Source organism: Anas platyrhynchos, chromosome Z, assembly GCF_047663525.1.
Source record: "Anas platyrhynchos isolate ZD024472 breed Pekin duck chromosome Z, IASCAAS_PekinDuck_T2T, whole genome shotgun sequence".
NCBI classification, from domain to species: domain Eukaryota; kingdom Metazoa; phylum Chordata; class Aves; order Anseriformes; family Anatidae; genus Anas; species Anas platyrhynchos.
Genome location: NC_092621.1, coordinates 29,409,473 through 29,415,698, shown reverse-complemented (window position 1 = coordinate 29,415,698; position 6,226 = coordinate 29,409,473).

Below are 6,226 nucleotides of genomic sequence, written 5' to 3'. Positions count from 1 at the left end.
ATTTCATTCTTGGCCCCATCAAAATATCTCAAGACATGTAAAGTGGTTAAGCATCATGGCACAAAGACCTGATGATGTTCAACAATATTTTTTTAATAGTGTATCCATCCATACATGTATTTTCTTCTGTGCACTAAACCTGTAATTTTATATTTATTCTCACTGACATTTAGAAACACCAAACACTCCATGTTTTCTGTTACTGTGAGAAACAATTTGATGTTTCTAACAACAGAAATTAATACCATCTTTTTGCTCTATAAGGTAGCTATTTCCCTGAATATGTTAGGCTTCTCTTACAGCTAGAAATTGGCTTTTTGTTGTAATTTGAAAATAGATTTATTGAATTAAGCATGCCTAAGATACAAAATATTTGTATTACTTTTATATGACCTGTGTAGTTCAGTTTTAGTTTTAAGTCTTTAAAGCATACTGTGAATAGAACAATAACATCCCCTCAGTTTCTTTTAGAGTGTGCTCTACTTAGTGATGAGAAGTAAATATAATATTTTGATTATATAGACAATTTCTCTCTCAGAAGGTTCTAGAGAAACAAAAGTGGAAAAAAAATATTTTTTGCGAAATGAAATATACTTATCTTGCTGATTACCATCCTTCAGGGCAGTGTAATTTGTGCCAATACTTATAAGGATGTGTAGGTGTGAGAAGTGTTTTGCCTGATCTCACAAACTGAAAAGAACACTGTCAGACTAAAAATGGCATTTTTAAAAATCCATTGTAAATAGTTGCATAGTAAAAATACCTTTTATTTGCACAACTTTGGCTGTCTCTCACTCTCTCTCCCCCCCCCCCCCCCCCTTTTTTTTTTCTTTTCTTTAATTTTCAACAATAAAAGCAGACCAGGTAGCCTAATTTGAGTGTATTCATTTTAACATGCTGCCTCACATGTGATGATACAATATTATGGCATTTGAGCTGAAATCCCCTGCAGGAATATTCTTACTTTCAATACCATCTACTGTAACAGTCTTTCAAAAATTTTTGAATGTTAAGTAGAAATTGCAATTAATTAATTCTCCCTCCCCAAATTTAATATATTTTTGTTGTAAGTATCATTGAACATCCTTTTAAATAATGAAGTGAGAGAATCTTTTCACTAGTAAGAGGTATTTTATCCTCCTTCTTCACCTTCTTTCCCTCATTATATTCCCTCAACTTCCCAGGCTGATTGTATGGAAATTGTACAGAAAAGTACTTTAAAAGGATAAGAAATATTTATTGCAAAACAACAAGAATTAGCAGTGTATCTTAGTAGCTGCTTGTAGTACCTCAAAGAACCTCATATCCTCCTCCCCGCTTTTTCTTTTTATCTTCTTAAATCTCTCTCTCTCTCATGCCCTTCTTAATGTATTTGGAAGGTATTTGTATACCACCAAAGTGAAATTTTTAATATGACCAACAACTGAGGCAACTTGTCCAGTTTGGAGGTGCCATGGCAAGTTGATGATAAAGTTTAGACTTGATTGTCGGCTGCAGCATTTTGCTTACAGCTCCAAGACAAAATGAAAAGTCATCTGTAAGTCGCTGTAAAGTGATTGAGTGCATTTGTGTGTGCCAAGCAACATACTTTTCTACTATGAGCCTTTATTTATTTATTTATTTATTTATTTATTTATTTATTTATTTATTTATTTATTTATTGGTGCAAAAGACATTGTGGTACTCATCCAAGTATTCTTTGAATAAAAAGAGTCTTATAGTACTCTGGGACCTCATTGCTATACATCCTCAGGGAGAGCTCATCAAGTGCATGTTTTCATGTGATCCATGCAAAAAAAAAAATAAACCAGGACTCTACAGGTCATCTAACTTCTTTTCAAAAATCAACTTCATATTTTGAAGGGATTTTTTTCTGAAGCTAAAGCACTTTAGAAATACATAGCACTGTTCCAAATACATGCTTATTATTTAGAAAAATATCCTTATGCAAAGAAATAATTTTATTTATGCAGCCCTAAGCCTGCATAAATCTTTCAGCATCTACAAAAATACTCTTAAAAGGTTCATTTTTAAAATGAGTCAGTTACACAGTTTTTAAATCCCACAGTTTTAAATGGTAGTCAGTTACTATAATTCAAGCTTGTTGACATGAAGCTTAAACCTCAAAACAGGTAGTAGACTGTAAGCCCAGTTCAAGAATTCACTTGCTGTGAACACTACAGAGTCAGGTGTTAAAGGTATAATCTGCCGCTGTCACTGACATACATTCTATTTAACAGTATTCATCTGCAAAAAAATGGAATTGTAAAAGGATTGTGCTGTGATAATAGGGAAAATTTGAAGAGTGAATGCACATCTAAACCTCTTATACAAACTAGTGAGAAACTCTGCCGCATGTCAAAGACCTTTACTTAATGAAAAATAAACATCTAGTTTTTATCAAAAAAAAAAAAACACACAGATTTTGATGAAAAAAAAATAAATTTCTCTTAGAAAAAAATATTCCTTTTCTTTCCCTATTCCTTTTTTTTTTTTTTTTTTTTTTTCCCTCTCTTTGCCTTTTTTGTTAAATCTCTTTTTATGTCAGTCTTTGGTTCAAATTCTCTCACACCGAGTTTTCATCAGAAAGATTGTAGGAGAAAAAAAAAAAAAACAAACATCCTGATCAATAAGTGTCAACAAACTATTGTTGCTGTGTGCTACCTGGAGTTCTTTAACATTAATTATTTACTGGAAGAGGCATGTTTTGATTTTAAGGGAGATAAGAGAAATTAGCTACCTCAATGTGAAGTCCTAAATAAAGCATTACACAGGTTGCCTTTACCTCAAATTAGGTAGTAGGCTAAAAATATATTGTTTTAAGTAGAATTTATATTTAGATAGACAATTTGAGGTGGTTCTTTTTAACACAAAATGCATCCTTTTTCTCGGTGAAGACAATCTCACTCACCAAAGGTTGCATGACTGAATTTATAGAGATTATATACATATAAGTAGGTATAAAATATTGGTTGATAATTTACCACTATGGGAGGTGGCAGATTTTACTCTGCAAACTGAAATATATCTGTCTATACACAGATCAGGTCTGTGTGTGTTTTCATTCATAATAGGTTTCTCACACACAGCCCTTCCTGTGTGCATTAGTCATGGCCTAATCTCCACTGGCCGTCACCATAATTGTTGTCGTCTCCCTTCACGCATGACGACTGCTGGATCTTACAGAGAGGGTCCAGATTAAAAATGTTGTGTTTTTTTTTTTTTGATTACTAAAACAAGTGGTACTACTGGATTTAAGAAAACTGTCACCCAAACTGCAGGTGTTACATCTGGGAACAGCAACTGGTAAAATGCCTCTGTTATGAATGACAGCAGTTGCATCCCCATCTGTAGAGCCAAGTGAGTTTCTGTCATCCTGCACCAAACGACCCAATGGCATTTTGGCTGTAATCAACTGTTCTTCATTTTCAGGTCACCAGAAGAAAGAAGGAAATGTTTAAGGAGGGCACTTAAACAGAGGGTTCGGTGTCTAATTTAGTGATGTCTGTGTCTTCTAAAGGTAAAATCTCAGGTGGAAAGTATTTCAGCAGTCATGTTGAAGACAACATTGAAATACTAGAATGACTGTTTGTTTATATGTTTTTTTTTCCCAGACAGCGGGGGACATGGGTGGATCTGAAGTTGTCCATCTTTTTGTCCATGAAAAAAATAAAATAAATTTTACAACCTTGTTCTTCTTTCCTCCCATCTCCCTCAAAGGGAAAAATAGTATTTCCCTGCCATGTTATACCTTTTAATCTAGATCTTCTTACCATTGTCTTATTACTCACATTTTCCACAGCAAATGCACTCTTTTAACCACTCTCTTTAAAGGGTTGGAGAAATGGACCAACTGAAACCTCATGAAATTCAGCAAAGCCTGCATCTGCATGGGAATAATCCCATGTGCTGGTAGGGGGGCCAATTGGCCAGACAATAGCTTGACAGAGAAGGATATTGGTTTCCTAGCTGACCATTACTCCTGAGGCAGTAATGAGCCCTTCCTTGTGATAAGGAAGGCCAACAGTCTCCTGGGCTGCCTGAGGAAGATTGTTGCCAGCAGGTCAAGGGAGTTAATCTTTACTCTTTGCTCAGGACTGGTGAAGCCACACCTGGAGTACCATGTCCAGTTCTAAGCCCCACAGTGGAACAGAGACAGGGACACACCGGACACAGTCTGACAAAGAGCCACTAAGATGATGAAGGGACTGGAACATCTCCTGTAAGGAGAGGCTGAAAGAGCTGTGACTATTCATCATGGAGAAGAGAAGGCTCATGGGATTTTTGTCACTAGGTATAAATACCAGATAAGGGGAGTAAGAAAGAGGGAACTGGACTCCTCTCAGAGGGAGATACTCAGACTTGCCTTAACACAGCCCTGAGCAACCTGGTGAGAGCTGGGATGGTGCTGATGACTCCCCAGAGAAAACAGCCAAACTCAGTAGCTCTGTGTTTCTGTGTTTTTTTCATCTGTTCATCTGCTAAGTTCACCTGTCTCTTATTAGAATGTGAACATGCTGAATAAGCTGTCTACACATTTAATCATCATCTCTGGCCTTCAGTGTCATGAAGAAAACATAATCTTTTTCCTTCTACCACCTCATTAGGTACACGGACATGAAAAGTTATTCTGTCAAAACAAGCCAGAAACCAAGTAATGGGACCGTTACACTCTTAAAAGAACATTTGATGAAGTGTTGCTTGATTATATATTACTTATCACAAAATACAAGTAGGGAAAAAAAGGCACTAAAACATGGAATGAAGCCAAGTAACAGTGCTTGGATGATATGTTGCCTCTAAGATAATGTTCCTGAACCAATTCACCTAATTCTATATGGTATCCAGGACCAGTTCAAGTCTTACCTCCTCAGATACACATAGAAAGTCATTCCCAACTCTCAGAGTCTGTTTAATGCTGTTTTAGCAGAAAAAGCAATGTATACAGATTAACACAGGAAAGCAACAGAATTATCATTTTGTGTTTTAGGCAAGTTGAAAAACATTTGTGGCTTACATTCAAGAACCCTCTTGCAATAGCATAACTATGTACTACTTTCAAGTTTAAAATAGCCAGTGATCTTCTCTGTATGAAGATTCAAAACTCATTTTCTCCAAGTGAATTTTCATAAGAAGAAAAACTTTCAAAAATGCCCAGAATTTGCTAGAAGAAGTGTGTATGTGTGTTTTGTTGTTGTTATTGTGTTTATTTGTTTTTAATGACAATCATCCCATATACTTAAAAGATGGGGAGAAGATATTACAGATTAAAAGGCATATGAGATAACAGACAAGATAATTACAGAGCATTAAAGCCTCAGATTTATTTATAAGACATTCAAGCTTTATTTTAAAAAGCCCTTTACAAACTTCTGTGAATCTAAAAAGAATTATCTTCATATTTTGAGCAATAATGTGACTAATGATGTTAAAGCTTCATCACTCCAGAAGTACAAAAAATTAACCATGCCTCCTTGCACAGGGTGCTTACAAGGTACATTTTTGTAGTTGTGACACACAAAAAAAAGCAATGCTAATTCAGGGCAAGAGCTGAGAGTGTGCAAGTCAGGCATGCAGGACTCTAAAATGGAGGGACACGAGTCTGATAGTGAGATAGTGAAAAGCAAACGTAAGATTGTATTGATAGGCTTCGAGGCAAGCAGAGTGTGTAGCTCAGTCAAGAGTCAGAGAACTGGGTAGAGGATAAGAAGACTAATTTCACAGGGACCAAGGAAAGAAAGGGCCTTGCAGTGGCAATGCTCTGGACAGGAAATACCAGAACAGACATTGCACACCTGTAGTGGTTTGGTTTTGAATCTGAAGAGAGGTCTCAATATACACCTCATTTTCTTTTACCCTCCTGAGAAAATGAATAAAGAAAACAATGCTGCCTTCTGTCAAGGCCTTCTGCACAACTTCTGGTTCAATTGTACTATTGCAACTATCACCTCTTTTTGAAAAATGTCTAGGCTCTTCTGTTTATGAGCTCCGCTTTGACAAAAAATAAAAAATAAAAAACTCCTTCTATATTTTGCTTTTCCTTATATCAAAAAATTAAAATTTATATTTGAACTGAAAAAAAATAAAAAATAAGAATATATAGAGATATATATTCTACATACATGTTTTTATACACATATTAACTACATTAACTATATTAACTATATTAGATACAGAATACAAATGTGTATACATATATATTCAGAATCATGCAATCATTTAGGTT